The sequence below is a fragment of the Ambystoma mexicanum genome, chromosome 9 (assembly GCF_040938575.1).
Source record: "Ambystoma mexicanum isolate Mex_15411 chromosome 9, UKY_AmexF1_1, whole genome shotgun sequence".
NCBI lineage: Eukaryota > Metazoa > Chordata > Amphibia > Caudata > Ambystomatidae > Ambystoma > Ambystoma mexicanum.
Window position 1 is genome coordinate 556,458,157 of NC_090931.1, and position 18,816 is coordinate 556,476,972.

At 46.2% G+C, this 18,816-nt stretch overlaps 1 protein-coding gene and 1 non-coding gene across 6 annotated transcripts in view; both read left to right on the top strand.

Annotated features, from left to right (window-relative positions):
- Nucleotides 1–18,816, top strand: part of TRIM37 (tripartite motif containing 37) — a 1,981,866-nt gene that overhangs the window by 1,604,909 nt on the left and 358,141 nt on the right. The window lies entirely within an intron of this gene.
- LOC138490643 (U1 spliceosomal RNA) lies at nucleotides 10,725–10,886 on the top strand. Its single transcript, XR_011275576.1, has one exon. It is a non-coding gene; the product is annotated as a U1 spliceosomal RNA (small nuclear RNA).

Here is an 18,816-nt window from a genome sequence, read left to right on the forward strand (position 1 = left end):
TGCCTCCTGAGGAGAGTGGACTTACTCTTCCAATCAGAGGGGCAGTTCTTCTACCTGAACCTCAGCAGCCTGAACCTTCATGCTTGGCTACAGAGAACCTAGATACAAGGAGTGGGTCAGCCGACGCCCATCGATGTGCTCCTTTCTGCTCAGAGGCCAGCCACGAAATCTGATTATGCTTGTCGGCGATGTACATTTTTGATTTGGTGCCAGGAGAGGACCCACAATCCTTTATCCCATGTGTTGGATTTTCTGTGGGCTTGTTTTTTTACAATCCCCACTGTTACGCAGGTCTTGCAGGGTTTGTGTAACCAGTTTCCTCCTAGTCAGTTTGTGGTTCTGGTGTGGGATTTGGATTTAGTTTTATCCATTTCTTATGGGTGCTCTGTTTGAGCTCCTTCATTCCTGTTTTATTAGATTGCTCACCCTTAAGGTGATTTTCCTGGTTGCCATTGCTTCCGCGAGAAGTGTGAGTGAGCTCCAGGCATTGTCTGTTTTACAAAGGCATGTGTTTTATTCTAAAGAGAATGTGATGTTGATAGTGAGACCCCCTTTAATACCAAAGGTGGTCTCCGATTTCCATCTCTCAGAAGATCCATCTTCATGTATTTTGTCCTCACCTCATCATTCCAAGGCACAGGAACGATTCCATCAGTTGGATCGGCTACAGACCCTGAAGTTCTATGTTTCTTTACTTTCGTTAGTTATGCTGCTCCTCTTGTTGGCATGGCTGTGACTAAACAAACCCTGCCAAGGTGAGTCATTCTGTGCATCTCAGAATGCTACGATCTGGATGGTAAGGATGTGCCTGAGGGTCTCTGAGCTCATTCTACCAGAAGAGTGTCTACCACCTATTACCTGCAGGGGGATGTCGCTGGCCATGGATATTCACCAGGCAGCAAAGTGGGCATCTTTGCACATGTTTTCTAAGCATTACTGCTTGGACTCCCTTGTGGGCCAGGATACTCGTTTTGGTAGAGCAGTCCTCCGGAGTTTTCTGGTTTAGGTGATGTTCTTGCTTCCTCCCTCCTCCAGTTATACGTACTGCTTTGTGACTTTATCATAGATGAGAAATCTGTGCGGAGAAAGAATCCATTAGAAGAATAAATACTTGCCTCTCTGTAAGGTTTTCCTCACATGGTTCCCTCATCACTCTCCCTACCTGCCCCTCTTGGTGGGAAGCTAGTACACCATCAGTTCTATGGCCCCTCAGCTTCAGAGTGTTATAGAGAAAGGGTGGAACTGAAGTTATGGGGTGTGGCGCTACTATATATACTGGCCCCAAAGTCCTATCCAGTGCGTAGAGGCATCTGACGGAGCTGCGCTGTGCCCCCTGACAGCTGAAAGGTTACCAAAGGACAGCTGTGCTAGGGATATTGTAGATGAGGAATCCGTGGGAGGAACTTTCGTCAGAAAGAAGATTACCAAGAGGGAAGTAATTTGTTTTACACAGGCATTTATATTTTCGATTGACATTAGTCAATAAAAGAAGAATGAACTCTCCAATATCACCTTTTCCACAATCCACTTGACCGTTTTAGTAATTGACCGGGAATGGGAAAAATATTCGGGTGTGCTTGCACGGAGTAATAAGCTCCTGGCCACATTAAGCCTAGTAATGGTCTTAAAATGTGCAAGTTTCAAAAAATCTGACAATGTCCGTGTTAAGATTTACCTTCTTATTTAACCATATTGAACACCATAAATATGCAGCCGCTAAGGGTAGGTCATCTGATATGGGACTTGGCTGAATTTCTAGATACAGAATACAATATTGCAATATCAAGAGATCGGAAAAAGGGAGCAAGTGCATGTAGTCAGTGTCACTCTGCCTGGCAGAGTACCATAGAGTAGACATGGAATGTGCTGAGGATTGAGGATAACAATATGTCAGAGCGCCAACATTAGGTTCTCATGCTTACCCAGAGAAAATGTTCTCAGGAGATTGCAAACACAACCCTGGCTCTTGCGTGACCCATCCCCTCACTTATATTGTGATGGTCGCTGACAGAAGTAGGCAACGGCTTACACATTAGTGGTTGGATCTCGGAACAACAGTGGATGAGGGGGTGTTGGTGAGCGTTGCATGCTAGCCTTCAAATGGCCTTCAATGTTAAGGCCAATCAAAAGCAATGTCAATTAACCTAAATCAGACCCTCCAGAATATTGCAGCATGAAATTACCTATTTTGTGGCATTTTTTCAGCACATTTTTTTATTGACTGGAGGGGGTAAGATTAACAGGTTGTAAGAAAGTGGAAGTCTGAGAGTCTACAAGAGAGACAGGTTGTCAATATTTGCACCTTTCGTATTAGTTTAATAGGAGTGCCAGATGCCAATGGCTTGACAGAACAGTGTTTGTTTTGCTCTACTTTTTTGGTTGAATGTGTATGCCTATTTAATGTTAACTTTATTGAGCATTATCACCTTTAATGGTACACATATTCTCCCTCTGTTCTACAATCCCGTAAGCACCCACGCACCCCACTCCACCACATCCCTCACACCAAGTCCCCAGCACACCTTACACTCCCAAACCTCTCACTCTGCCAGTCATGTGCAGACTTGCGTGATCTGTCACACTAACAAGTCACAACACGCACCTCCCAGTCTCTACAATACTTTCAACCATACTCCCAACTCGCATCTTACGCTCCCCAGTTCCTCCTGTATTCTACAGTCCTTCATTCTTTCATGCTCCTGCTGCATCTTGCATCCTTTCTCACATTCTATCGCTCTCTAACATCTAACATACTGCATTGGGTTGTTGCTAAAAACATATTTTTCAAATAAAAAACACTATGCCCTGTATCTGGTCCCACAATTTTTATATAGATTTTCATATTTAAATACCTGCCATTCCTTTCGAAAGCAAAAAACCCTTTAAAAATAATTGCGAGCCGACATTTCAATAAAATACATCCTTCACACCTGTCGGAGTGTGTACAACAGGTTATGCTCTCTACCTCTGAGTCTGACTATCCAGCTCCCCTTGTCTCAATGCCTTTAACCTTAGTGTATGCAGCGTGCTGGACATAGTCGCATCTCTCAAGGATAAGCTGGTTAAAGACAACACATCACATCAAAAATGGTTCACTCGAGAGTTTACGGTCTAAAAAAAAAACAAAGGAAGGCTGAAACTAGATGGCGCAAATATCCAACAGATGCTAACAAAACCTGTTTGAAAACCTTAGTCTACAGACTCTCAATATTCCAAAACAAGAAAAAAATTTTCAACACACAAATTGAGGAAGCTAATAACAGATCAAAGACGCTCTTCGAGATTCTGAAAGGTCTAGAAAAACCTAACGCTCATGCTACCTTCTTTATCCCTTCCATTCAGACTTGTCTCAAGGTACAAATGGCCTTTGAAGCAAAGATTGCTAAATCACATGCAAAGTCCCACTGACAGGTCAAATAGCATCTCTAATTACCCACCTCACGGCCGCCAAGATCTCCATAGCGCGGTTATGGAAACACCCTGATGGCCCCTCACTACCATTGGTGGGCAAAGTGCTGGGATATTGTGGTGTCAGAGAAAATCACTGCATTGTGTCTTGGAAACATCTCGGCCTTTAGAAACACCTAAGCCCCATTTACGGATTATGCTGCGAAATTCCTGTGTCTGACCCGCAGCCAATCTGGAACTCGCTGGCTTACAATAGCCAAGATTCAGTGGACATCGCACAGGGGCACAGTGACTCATCGAGAAAACAATCGGACTTGCCCAGGAGGGGTAGGCCCACAATTTGCAGATGCTCTCACATGTATGTTTTAACTTTATTGCAAGCAAGCTTTATGTAATGCGGATGTTGATGTATATTCTCTGAAAAATCCTAATGAAATGTTTTATTGGGAACAAAAAAAATCACAGGCAAAGATCAGAAGTGAACTGGCAAAAAAAAAATCTGCTTCATTGCCGACAGTACTTCCATCCCCCTGTATAGGCCCACCTGAATTTAAATGTTCATGTGTCAATACATCGTACATGATTGAGATCCTGATCTCCTTACACCCTCCGCCTGCCCCGTAAAAAATGTTCTTACACCTAAACTGATTCTCGAGAACAAAGAAATCTTTGCTCCTTTCTTTGCGAGATTCGTTAACTCATGGTTTAGCAATAACCAGGTCCCTGACTCCATTAATGCTGTCACTGTTACACCCATGATAAAGAAGGCTGGAATTGACCCTAACAACACCAATAACCTAAGACCCCCCACTAATTGTAATTTCCTGTTAAAAATACTGGACAAAATTTCCACATTCCAACTTCAAGTGTTTGTTAAATCCTCCAACATCTTGCACCCCGGACAATTTGGCTTCAGACCACATCACAGTACGGAGACAGCACTTATAGATTTTCTAACCCACATGCTTGGAATCATGGACAGTGGTAAACATGGTCTACTACTGCTGTTTGATCTGTCTACAGCTTTTGACCTGCTAGACCACAAGCTCCTCTTACACACTCTGAGGAACATAGGACTGTGCGGTCAGGAATCCACCAACTGGATACAGTCTTTCCTTCTGCACCAGGTTTCTAGAATCTACAAGGGGGATGCCACCTCTCCCCCAGTTCCAATCAAGTGTATCCTTGAGGGTGCCTTTTTATCTCTGCTGCTCTTTAGCCTATACATCAGACCTCTGTGAAGTCTCCTGGAGGAGAATGGTGTCTACTTTACGAACTACGCGGAAACACCCAGTTCGTCCTACAATTCTCTGGGAGTTACAAGCTCGATACCAAAAACTTGCAATACACCTACTCCCAGATTGAGTCTTGAATGAACTCAAACTGGATGTGTCTTAATGGAAACAAGGCTGAACTGTTGACATTTGAGGCAAAGCTTAAACTTGATCCCAGAGACCTATCCTTCACTATTCAAGTCTGTGACGCTCCGGTGCACGGGACCCAAATCAGACCGGATTTATGCCTGGCCTGGGCACTGCTATAAACTTGCATGTTTTACAGGCGATTACATTCCAGGAATTGTCTAAAAAGTTGCCAGTCTATTTGTTATTTATTGATTTCCAAGCTGCCTTTGATTCAGTCAGTAGAGGTCTTCTTATGAACAAACAAGCTGCGGAAGGCCGCATGCCCGGATTATCTCCTTTACTGGATTAATGAGCTACATTCGAAGACCACAATACAAATCAGACTGTCTCTGGACGGAAACCTATCAGAACCTATTGAGACTTTTCGAGGCCTTACGCAGTGCAGTCTTTTGGCCTGCACCCTCTTTAACTTTTGTGTCTCTGATATGTCCCATGATTTTGCTAATATTATTTCGGATTCACCCAGGTTGGGAGGGTGCGCGATCCCCTAGTTTTATGCTGATTACCTTGTGTTATTGGCTAAGACTCCCGGGGGACTGCGTTCCCTCCTTTCCCAGCTTGGCAGATATGTTGAGGCCAACTTGTTGAAGATCAATCAATCTAAATGTTAGATCATGGTCTTGGACGTTAACCACAGAAGGACTCGCAGGTCAGTGCCTTGGCTCTTGCAGGATAATAAGTTGGAGGTGGTTGCAGAATACAAGTATTTGGGCCGTATCATGAGCAGCCATTTTAGCGATTTACCCTATTCTCAAGATCTTGATCTTAAGTTGAAGACTGGCATTGCCCAGGCCCGTGTTATTCAGGGTAAATATGGTACATTTAAATTTTTGCCTGCTATTATCTTTTTCAAACAAAAGGTAACCCCCATCCTTACCTATTGTGCAGAGACAAGGCATTGCCTGGCAGAACTTCTCTGGCAGAAACTTGAAGCTCGGTTTTGGAGGGCTATTCTTGGCTCGCCGCAGGCTGCTTCTATGTGCCTTATTCATCACGAATTAGGAATGGTCTCACTCTATGCCGTGTACTGTTGGAAGATTCTCTCTCTTTACAGGAAGTACTTGTTGGTGGTGATACCAAACACCATTATGGATGTATTGGCCAAATATGAGCTAACCGCTAAACATGTAAAGATTCTGGCTTGGAGAACAAGCACAAAGAATATCTTGGAATACATAGGGGTATCATAGAGTACCTTGATAAACAACCCGACCAGAGCTAAAACAAAACTCTGGTTGTAGGATTGGATTAAAACTAGACAAACATTTTTGTTACTTCGGTTGTTTAAGGTGCAACGTTACAGCATTAAAAAATGGTATGCTGCTGAACAGTACCTGTTAAAATTTCCCGATCCTAAGTGAAGATACTTATACATGAGGCAAGGATGAATTTGTGATATACCAAGGAAATCATGTTCAGGCGGAACCTTAGCCAAGATAATTGCTGCTGGTTTTTCTGTGATGTTTCAAAAATTGAAACATTAAAGCATCCGATTGTTGAATGCTCTGCTTTACTCCCTTTGAGAGTGAGATTTTTCCAGCATTTGTTTGTAGAATATTTAATTTCAGACTCTGATATGCTATGGAAAAGTCTTTATAATAGTCATAAATTGAGAATGAACATAGCGATGGTACCCTTAATGCAGTCCTTGAATCTGTTGGAACATCCCAAAGTGCTCCGTGAATTGAATTTCACCTTCTATCTGATGATGCAATCTGCAAATGTTAATTTTTGGGATAGTTTGTAAAATTGTGATGTTTCGAATGTGGTTACTGTAAATATTATATGTAAATATCTAATAATATTACACTACTTTGATGCCTTTTTAGGATGGACTGGTGTCTTTTTTAAAAAAAAAAAGAATTTCTCTCTCATTGTCTATATTGTTTGATTGTAAAGTGAATTGAGGAAACCCAATAATATTGTAAATCTGAATTGGTGTTGATATGTTTCATGAACTTGTAATTCGAAATTTTGAAAGGCTGTTTTTTCAGCTAAAACAAATATCTGAGAAGGTGAAAACATTAGGTATCTACCTTGAGTCTTCCCTTGGCTCCCAGACTCATGTCAACCACGTGCTTAAGAATTGTGCTCACTACCTCCGACTGTTGAAAAATATCTGTCCATTCCTCTCTGAGCCCAACTGTACATTTATTGCACTGGCCATACTATTAACAAGGATTGATTATTGCAGTGCCCTATTAATAGGAGCCAGCACAAAATGCCTACCAAAAAAGCAAGTTACACAGAACGACGACAGGAACATATCTCCAGCAGTCGACAAGACATGCATTGGCTCCTGGTACATGAAAAGGTCCACTTCAAGGCAGCTGTGATCATTCACATATGTTTACACAGGATGTTGCCACCCTAGCTTAAATAAATGTCGACCCTTTATGAGGCTAGACGTACTCTGCGCTCAACTGCTCGAGCACTGATCCTCAATCCAAGATTTAAGCTGACCAATGGACTCGAAAAATCGTTCCCAGTCCTTTCAGCCAAACTTTGAAACTCTCCTCCCCTGATCTTAAGACAAGAACAAAACCTAACACGATTTTGACGAAAGTTAAAAACGTTTCTCTTCACGTAACCTTCATCTGTGATCCGATCGATGTGCCGTCTTCCATTGTTTGCTTGTGTTGATGTTTCTTGGCGCCCCAATGCCTGCAGGCTTTCGGCGCCATATATAAATAGAAATACTTTTCTCCATTCTTGATCCCAATCTACAGCTCGCTTCCTCATTCCAGCCAATCGCTCTGCTTTTTGGCACCACCTCTGGCCCACTGCGCTCTCTTTTCTAGCCCTTCATTGCCCATCGGGCCCATGTCTGCCCACCCACCCCGCCTCCCTTTTTCCTCATATTGTGATTATTTCTTTAATTATTCAAAAATGTAGATTTTGGGCCAGTTTCTCAAATAATTGAACAGAGGATGTGCTATTTCCACATTTTTGGAAATGCGCACGTCACCTTATTCTCAAAGGTGACCTGCTGATTTCCAGGGGGCTGAGCTGTAGTGCCAATGATGCTGTGGCCACCGAGTTCTTCTGTTCTAACACTAATGTTCTACAGGCTCTCGACACCCAAGTAGGTGCTGGGGGTGCATTTCATCATGACGTCACTGTAAAATGGGATCCAAAAAAAACAACGGCATTTCCATCCCCGTTTAAAGAATATAAATGCAATGAAGACAGCAGTGGTTAATACCTCTGCTGTTGCACAAAAAGATTTGTTCAGAAACACCCCCTGATTTGTGCAAATGTGCAAAGGAGTCAAAAAGGCTTTCTGAATTGGCACATATAAGATGCGCCCATTCAGATTCCCTTTGTGGATTGGGCTGCTCCTTTTTTTGGCGCAAGTCAGGAGATGTGTTGGCACACCTCATCACTTGCGCCGAAGAACGTGTTGTGAAGCTGGGCATTTGTCAGTTATTAAATTAATCTGCAGTTTGTGCAAAAAAGTCTGTCTTTGCGTCTTTTATACAAATGACTGTTTTTTGCAGAATTTTGCATGACACTGAAATCGTGACAAGGTGCAGGGTCTTCCTGAATAGTGTGCCTGTTCGCCACCACTCGAAAGTTGTAGCTTGCTGGGGTTGCAAAGATGACAGTGCTTCTTCTCCCACACTGTGTTTCTTTCGGGCAAGCACCGGCAGGTAGGAATAAACATCCAATGGTTCTCACTGAGCATGCCCTCCAAAACGGTGATACCCACACCAGGCACGCATCTCCAAAACAAAAGGTGCTGCAGTGTTGGACCCAAGATCTGTGTGGGCAATACACGATTGAGTACAGAAAGGGCCAGAAAGACCGTGAAATAGTGTTAATTGCTGAAATACCAACATTTAAGTTTGATAGGGAGCTCAAACTTGTGATACTTAGCCTCCTTCCATACTGTGACTCCCCTAGTGGGCATTAGTTTAACCAAGAATAATTGCAGTAATCTGAGTGCCTAATATACAAAAAAAGTTGCTTTGGGAGTAGCACAATTTTTACAATTGAAATCCTGCTCACCATGTAGCACTGGCCACCGATCTACACAGTCATAAAGATAGCCTAGACCTTCATTTGATTGAGTTGTAGTAAGCCATCAGTGCTATGACACATCAGAATTCTAATACATTTCATTGATGTATGGCTCCTGTGTAGATCTATGGGGCCACAACCGCAAGAGTGGACTGCATTTAGGGTTAACATTCTTTACCTGGTTCCATTGACCTTTAGTCCACATAGAGATCCAAAAAAGCAACCACTTTCAGTAATAATATACGTGATAGGGTTTCAGAAATAAATTTAAATGTCATCTGCAGCAAGGGAAATGATACATTTGTGATAATCGAACCAAGGTCTCTTGTGTCCATGTTCTTTTCATAGCATACACGCCAGCGGTGCATCTGCCGATGCACTCAGTTGGAGGCAAGAGTGGGCTTCCCTGACTTATACCTCGTGAGAGCACATTTATTGTTCATTTTCTTGCTGCGCACATGGTCTATCCGATAGCCGTGGGCCGCTGCTCAGAGGGCCATTGTGTGGAGTTACTTTCAAGGTTTGTCATCTCTGGACATATGTTTAGCAGGGGTTGTGGCGACACAGCCTGTCTGCCCCAAATATGGTTCTTTTGAATTGCGAATGTCATCGAGGATGAACCTTTACTAGCTGAGAAACTTAACCTTTGCAGTGCTTTTTTTCCTCGTCTCGAGACAAAGAACAACAGCAGGAGCTCAGTTACGTTTACCTCTAAGCACAGTGCGGATTGATGAAAATGTCCATGCATTATACCAAGTACATTGGACATTATAGATGTGGCCAGTGGGGTATCAAAGCATGGCGAATACCACATGTACAGCACAATATGTTACCCTAGTAGTGCCCCAATAACACACTGCAACCTGCAAATGGGCCTCAGTGGACCACCTGCCAAGGTTTCTGGAAGTTGCTTATGATCTTCATCTGTGATCTATGATATGATCTGATATAATAGGTTATTTATAACGCGCTTAATACCCATGCAGCAGTGATCCCAATCATAAAAGTGAAACAGGCAAGCCCAACAGGTATAACTTATTTTCACTCTTTTGGTAGCGCAGTCTGAGGGCAGCCTATACCCTTCAGGAGAGGTGTGAGCTGATACAGTTGCAACACAAAAAACAATAGTACTATGTTCCCAAAATACCTTAGTTCTTGTCTTTCGGATCTCAGCAGAGCCAGGCTTTTCAGCATCAGACCAGAAGCATGGGTGCCTTTGCGCTGGGGTCAGGTCAGAGAGCAGCAGCGATGGGCCCCAATGATGCAGTTCTGTTTGGGAGTGGTGCTGATATGCAGGTAGAAAACGCTGGGAACAGTAGGCCGTGCTAAGTGGATGGCACTGGAAGACTCGGTGACCTCTGGGCCCGGACAAGGGAATACTTGCCTTTGGCGCTGTGCAGGCTCGGCTGACGCAACACGGCATATGGTTACGGCAAAGATGTCAAAGCTTCAGCATTGTCATTGAGCAGAACTCTGAGATTCAGGGGTGGTGGAGCGTCGAGGTCCAGGATGATTATGATGGTGTCAATGGGGCCAGCGCTGAGCAGCTCTGCTCAGGAGGGCCATGGGCCCGTGTGGGGCCGACAGGCCAGTGGGCAGACTGCAACAGGCCTGCTCGAGCCATCCTGCTATTTATACAAATCTCGGGCTGAGCAGGGCCTGATGGGAGAAAGGAACTGCGCTACAATCTGCTCTTCTACTGGGCTCTGCCTGCTGGAGCTTCCCCCTACACGCGGGACAGGCAGCTCTGCAGATGCTCAGAGCTTCCGGAGGTGTGGGGGGTTGGGCTGGGTCATGGCCTGCCTTCTCACCCTCGCTTAGCGGGGCTTCCCAGAACTGACCCAACCCCTGCCCTCTTGCATGCAACTCATACTTAGCTGGCAGGGGAGAATCTGATCTCAAGGGCAGATCTCCCAGGATGAGGCTTACCCAATGCACATCGGATTTGCTGACCCCTGCTATGTTCCCAAATGCGGGATACACAACTGCATTATTTCTGGTAGTGGGGGACTGCGTTTGCACTCTCCCCCTGATTTATTGGTGAAAGAAAAGGTAAAGTGTGCACTAGGCCTGCTAGGTTGCATACTTTAAGATTGTGCTCACATTGCATTTCTTCAATTAGGTTCACCTTTGGGTGATCGCTTTTACACATTTTATCTGTTGCATTGAACTATGCTTCTTTCATCACCACAGAAGTAATGTGTATTACAGAGATAAGCTGCCATATGTATTGGGCACACTGCACATGCCCAGGCAGCATCAATCATGCTTTGTACAGGACAATGCTGGCCTAAATTAGGAACAGCCAGCATAGATATGTTGCTACAGGGGCATATTTCGGGTACAACCAGCATGACAATGTGTTACATCAGTGACAGTGCTGTCTTACACTGTGGACACATCGATCATTAACATGTGTTGTGTTGTAAAATGTTCTTTTCTGCTGTTGGTGACAGAATTTTCATGTTCCCCTTTAGAGCTGATTGCAAACGTATGGCTTTTTGGTCACATTTTCTGCTGTAAAATGCACCATTTCAACCCCATATTTGAAAATAAATTCTTGGGGGGAGGGGTGAACCCCCGCAAACCCTCCCTAGAACCTTGTAGCTCCCTCGCTATGCTCGGTCGCCCCCACTATTTCAGAAAAATATTAACACATAGACACTGAAAGAAATCACAAGCAACTAACCTTTGCTCACTGCCCATGACACCAAAAGCTATCTTTGGGACTACATGGCTATCACTGCCTGTGGTGCTATTGTGGCAAAGGTCACACAATATCGCTTTTTAATATACTGCTTTGGGTGAGGTTGTTGACTTTTGGCTCGCCGGCCCACTGGGTGACAAAAAGTGAATCCTTCAGCCCCATATTCAAAAAGGCTGGACAAGCCTGGGTTAGAGGGTCATATAAAATATAAAAGAGGAGCCTGGTCTATCGCATCTGCACCAGAGCCTTCACTTGCAACTTGCTTCCACATCAAATCACTATTCAGCTTCTAATTCAACATCTTCTGGCTTGAGGTCTGAGTTTATTTGATGTACAATGGTGAATATTCTATGCAGGTTACACTGCCTTCATGCTCCCACAATAAATCCAGATGGTACAAGCAGGACTAGGTGTGGCATAAGAAGAGTGGGCATTATGCGGGATAAGACATTAGCAAAATTGTATTCGCCAAGTTGAGGACAGATGGAGGTCTAGGAGGAGCACGACAAAGTATCAATCAGTTACTTTATTGTGGCGTAAGCCATAAAGGTTACACAAATAACAAATACGTTTGATAAAAAGCATCTTCACACAATTAATCAAATCAATTGGCTAATAATATGGCATGAAGTACCTAATACATACAAGAGTTAACACTTCCCTAAACACGAAATAATGTTTATTACATAGAGTGGATGAAATATAATTTAAAAAAAGCCCAAGTTCATTGCTTACTCATAAGCATCAGTTTAAAAAAACAGCAGCAAGAACATTCCTCAAGTTGGTACTTCTCAGCCAGGCCCTATACATGTACTTGGCAACAAAAAAAGCGCACCCAAATTATTCAAACTTTTACAGAAAGCAATTGCTACCTCCACTCGTTTGACGCTTGCCTGTTTAAACAAAGGGCTTGGATATTTCACTCTATAATCGTTATAGCCTTTGCAAAAGATCATAAAGTGGCTGATAGACTCCTCTAACTCACCACAGGCTGGACATGGCATATCTATTTGTCCCTTTCCATTTCTTGAAGAAAAAGCCCGCTTTCAAAGTATCGATGCAAAACGCAATAAAAAGTGCACGTGCAAAGCAAGGTTGAGTCTTTCACACACTGCCACTGACGAATTCCTGCAAAGTTCAACACTGGCATGTTTAATTGACCCTTTAGCACCACTGGTCATGGCGTCAGGGGATACCCAGTGGACACTAAGGTTCATTTTAGTCAGCCAGGTTTTTACATGCCTGAACCAGGGAAGTGATTTTGCACCTTCCAAAGACCAAACATGCTTTACAACTTCCCTATAGCTAGCTGGATTAGTTGAATACAAGTCTGGCCCAGTACTGTAGTGGTTTCACCCTGATGAGATCTTCGATTGTCTGAAGATCGCACTCAAAACACAGCCTCGTGCCACGGGTACCCACTGCTAACATAAATAGTGACCTCAAAAATGTGTTTTCCACACTGTTGAATGATCGGGCACCTGTGAATCCCAAAATATCTGCCCCATAAGAGGCTGAGGCAACCACTTGCAACCTGAAACGCTGGAGAGCCAGGGTGACGGCACCGCTATTATGGCTATGATGAAAATGTCTGATAACCCCACTATATTGGTGCAGGGTCGTAGTTGTTTCAGTGATTTGCTTGGTCCACAGCCTATTCTCAGTGTACCTAATCCCAAGATAATCATATTCTTGGACTTGTTCAAGCAGGGTTTCCTCTACATCAACAGCAATTCTCAATGATCTAGTAAATCTGTGTCTGAAAACCATTACCTTCGTTTTCCCTTTGTTCAGCTCTAATTTGGGGTCCTTACACTTCTTCAGAAATGTAGCATGGGTGTATCTCAAACTCATTGGATATGTTGCCAGCAAAAAAAGAGCAGGGCTTGGCCATTTTATGGGGATCCAGGCAATCTAACTTTAGTTTATCAATCACTTCATTTATATATAAGCTAAAGAGCAAGGTACCAATACGCACCCTTGTTTTACACCTCTGTGGACAGAAATAGGATCTGTTGCATCAAGCCCCATCTAACAGTGGCTTTACTGTCCGGGTACAGTGAGTGAATTGATAGTAGTAACCTCTGAGGATGTTCTTCTTTACCAAAACCTCCCACAGAGAATTTCTAGGGACAACAATCGAAAGCAGTCCTAAGGTCTACAAAAACCATGCAGACCCTTGCTCATTTTAGAACGGTATACATGTTTAGGATGAGGTCAAGGTCGAAAAGCCTGTTCAATGGTGTTGGTCCCCCTCTGGAACCCAGCCTGCAGGTGATTGATGACTCCAGTTGCCTCTGTCCATTCCAGCAGCCGTTCCAGAATGACTTTATCAAAGAGCTTCCTTGCTCCATCCATACAGGATATTGGGCGTTAGTTCCCTGGTTGGTCACGGTCACCCTTCTTAAATATGGGGACAATTTCTATGAGTTCCATCCGTGCGACTCCGCTTGGAGGATGGTGTTCTCCTTGTTCCCCAGCAAGGTCCTCTGAGTGTGCGTGGTGTGACTTTGTCCGTGATTTGCTTGGGAAGCTGCTCGACTGTGTGAGGGGACAAAGCCTACAACCATGGCCTCACGTCATTATTGTTGCTGACGCGTCCTATCAGCTGACGGGCATAATCGTGTAGGAGGTCTGCATGCTCCTGGAACACGTCTTTTCCACTACAAAGTTTGTAAGTCTTTTACTCATTTTTGAGGATTCTGCCCATTATTACTCATATGGACAGCAAGTTTAAAGTGCAGTTTACCTCACAGAAATTTTTTGAGATTTGGTCCAATTAAAATATTTTTGCCAATGGGATTTCTGTAATAAATATAAATGTTATTCCTTTTAAAATTTCCTAAAACCCTCATGCGCAGTGTTTCATAACAACTCTTAACTTTTGTTGTGCTCATTCCCAGTGATTTTTAAGAGTGACTTGGAACTGCTTCTTTTATTTATACTTTTATTCTCACAGACACTGGAAACCCTATTTAGTGAGAAATATACGTGGACACAAGTAGTACAATTCATACACTGGAATCACAGCGCTCACTTTCTATAATTAAACAAATAAATCCCCTTGGTACATAAGTTTGTAGTACTGCTACCAGCCTACCTGAACATCAACTGCCACAATATTCTAGAGTCAACCTGCTATTGCTTTCATAACATTCTGTGAATTTAAACCTTGCCATAAACAATTTGAGAACTTTATTACCCATATTCGTAGCACCTTCAAATCAATTCTTGCCCGTGCTTACTATTCTAACCAGCAATTGGGTCATTCTTTCTCATGTTTTTCATCATATGAGCCCAATTTAATTTATTACAATGGTTGATCTGGCCAAAATTTCGCCGCCTCCTGACAATACCATTCAAAACCTGTATGGAGAAAATCTTAGAAGAACTTGGTAATTTCCTCCATATTGCATGGGGCGTCCCTTCCAAGGGACAGGACACAGAACCATTTTCACCAGAAAAAACCTTCTTCCCCTTTAAATTTAGAGGCGCTGCGGTGCGACCCAGGGAGCATGCGCTGCCCTGACTCTGCCCTCCGGCGCCACACCTCAGTCCCCTTTCCCGGGCCAACGGGAACGGGCCAAATTCACCAGCGCTCCTGCGTTTGGCTTCGGCTGTGTAATTCCACGCGTGAATATTTCTTCTTTGTCTTTTTTTCATTCAGGTACTCGGTCCTCAGGCGCCACCCTCCTCCCTGGCGCATGTCGACTTCCACAGGGTTCAGCAGGTGTCTATCCTGGAAAGGGTTCTTCCCAACTTCAGACCCCCACGCCCTCTGCCTTGGCACAGACCACGGTTTGGCAAGCTTGTACAGCATGTGGATTGCTGTCATCGAAAGCGCTGAAGAACAGACTAGCCAGTTGGAGAGAGCTCTTCCAGAAGTCGCCTCCAGAGGACCTCAAGAACTTCGTGAAACACTGAGCCAGGCCCAAGGAAGGGCCGCCATTTTCCATCGCACCCCGCAAGAGAGACTCCTTTCCAAGGACTCTCCCGCGCGGGAGGGACCGATCGGGTCTTTGTACCAGCATGTGCACCGAGGGTGCTACAGCTATCGGCCTTCGGGCCCGAGGGATCCTCTGATCGTCCCAGTGGCAGTGTGGAGGGACCGGAAGGTTCTTGTACTGGATTGTCATCTGAGAGGCTCCGCCCTTGTATCGTGCAATATGGCCGAGGGGCTGCGCCCTACTACCGGCAATACGTCCAAGGGGGTGCCTAAACGCAACTCTACCGACCCCCAGGTCAAGGGTGTTGCACCTACCGGGCCTATGCCCGAGGAGCACGGTAGGCCTCGTGATCCACATACAAGAGTCCTGGAAGAGGCTGGGCCCTGCGAGCCGAGCAACGTGTCGCAGGCACGTGGCAGGCCACCAGACAAGATTGCCACCGTGCCAGACAGAGGCACCCGTCTGATGCCATTCCAGGAGTTCGGCGAAGAACGAGTGTCAAGGTGGCACTGGCCTTAACCAGGTACGTGACCGACAGCCTATCCTTCTTATGTGCAGTGCAGCTTCCGACTGCGTCCATACGGGCAGGGTATGCAGCGGCTCCAGCAGCCTCTGGCTACCCCGTCAGTACCCCCTAGTCCCCCCTCAGGCCAGTAAAGAGGGGTTCTTTGAGAGGTTCCTCTGGCTCATAAAGTCACCTCGGATGGGGGTTATCCTCAAGGACGCCATCAGGGAAATCCTCCCGACTATGCTAGCAGCACCACAAGCGCCTCCGCAGGCGCCCCCAGCCCCGGTGCAGCCGCTGGCTCCTGCTCCACAGCCGACTCCTCAGACTGTTCCGTACCAGTCTCCGCCGCCTCCTAAGCCTCCGGCTGCGATCCCTGTGTCCCAGCCTCTGGCTCCAGCTACTCCTCCATCTCCGTAGGATCCTCCTGATCCACAGGACATGGATGATGATGATGAAGAGGAGGAGGAGGATCCGGACACGCCATCCTCAGCCAGAGCCTTCCACGAACATCTTGCTGGGCTGGCGGAATACCTAGGCCTACCCCAGCCCGAGGTTGAGCAGCCGACAGAGGGGGTTCTGGCTGAAGTACTCATGCGACGTCCCTCTGCCGAAACAGGGATTCCTCTGCAGACTGACGTAGTCTCCTTGGCGAAGAAGGGTTGACTTAAGCCCCACTCTGCCCAGCAGGTCAGTCGACGCCTGGACGCGAAGTACAGGCAGATGGAGGGGATACATTCTTGCTCTCGGCCCATCCTCAACCACACTCCTCGGTGATCGCTGCAGCATCACTATACTCCAAGCCTCAGTTGTCCTCAGCGGCTCTACTAGGCAAGGAGGAGAAGATCTTGGAGGTGTACGTAAAGAAACTCTATTCCAACGCATCTCTGCATCTTCGTCAGGCCAACGCCGATGCCATGCTGGCTGCCGCTAACCAAAGGTTATGGTGGGAAGTTGCGGACTTCCTCCTGGAACTCCCTCCACAGAGCCAATCACATTTTAATGCGGGGCTGGCAGAGGCCAAACATGTGGTGCAGGACCTCATGGAATCCACTGTGGCCCATATTGACACCTCTGGCCATGCCATCTGTATCGCCACGGACATGAGGAGGACAGCCTGGCTCTGGGCCACGAAATGTAACCCGGATGTCCAGAAACGCATATTAGATCTTCCGTTCGAGGGTTAGGGACCTCTTCTACTCCGCCACGGACAAAGAGCTGGACAAGAAGAAAAAACGCTCACAAACGGCTTTATCTATCTTGACAAAGACCACGCCGAAGTCGTACACCCAGTCACAGCAGCGCTCCGACAGGGGGTGTACAAATGGAGGGTTCCACGGCTTCCACGAATGGAGATCCAGGCTGCCGGACCGCTCGCCGTCTCAGAACCGTCGCAAGCAACAAAAAGGGGGGGAGGGCTTTTTCCAGTCCCCCTCCTCCGTGACAGAATCCGAGGGAAAGAAGGAGTGACACGTCCCTTCCTGTCCACATGCTCTCCATGCACATTTCTGGCACCAGAATTTCATGGACCCCTGGATCCTCTCTGTAGTATCCACGGGGTACCGCCAACCCATCCCAGCCTCTCCTCCTTACTCCCATCCACTCCCTCAGGTTGGGACAGCAACTCTTCTGGCGGATATCCAGTCACTCGTAGAGAACCAGGCAGTGGAGGAAGTCCCAGCCTCCCAGCGAGGCTTGGGCTTTTACTCCAGGATTTGCGCCATTCAGAAGAACCACCAGGCGGGCCTGAGAGTTGTGCTGGATCTTAACACCCTCAAACTCTCCTTACCCCTTCAAAAAATCAAGATGGTTACGCCAGTTTTTATAGCGGAGACATTGTGCAAGGGAGACTGGATGTACTTACTCCCTGGATCTGAAGGATGCCTACCTACACGTCCCGATTTGGCAGCCCCATCGTTCTTTCCTACAATTCAGGATCATGGGCAACCATTTTCAATACAAGGTCCTTCCTTTTGGCCTCAATTCGGCCCCCAGGGTCTTTACCAGGCTCATGAATGCGGTGGCTACCCTCCTCGGAGCGCAGGGCCTCCACATCTACTCATACCTCAATGACTGGCTCGTCAAGGATAACTTCTCTGGAAGCGTCTCACCACTCTTCCCATGCCCTTATGAACACACTGCACGATCTGGGATTCTCGCTCAATCTCAAGAAGTCGCAGCTGCAGCCCACGCAGACTCTGACTTTCTTGGGCCTCATCTGGGACACCTGCTCCGAGAAGGTATTTCCGTCGGAGGACAAAATCTTGGCCATCAAGAAGGCCACCACCCATTTCCTCAGCAGAGAGGGGACCTCGGCATGGTGGTACCAGCATCTCCTGGGTCTCTTGGCGGCAGTCCTATTAGCCGTCCGACACACGAGATTGAGGTTGAGGATGAGGTGGATTCAGCTGCACTTCGCAGCCTCATGGAACAAGCAGCGGCGCTCTCAATCCGAGATGATAAACGCTCCTCCATCTCTCCACCCAGACCTAACATGGTGGTCCAGGGACTGCAACCTACAGACGGGCAAGCCCGTTCGGCCGCCCACCATCACCACAGACTCATCGCTCGAGGGCTGGGGAGCCACCCTGGACGATCTCTCTGTCCACGGCACCTGGACTCGACAGGTGCAGGAATACCACATCAATTCGTTAGAGCTGAACGCCATCTGGCTAGCGCTGAGAGCATTCCTACCACTACTCGGGGGCAAGGTTGTCCTCATCCAGACAGACAACTGGACCAGCATGTACTACATCAACAAGCAGGGAGGCACCAGATCCCCTCCACTGTGCAGACTGTCAA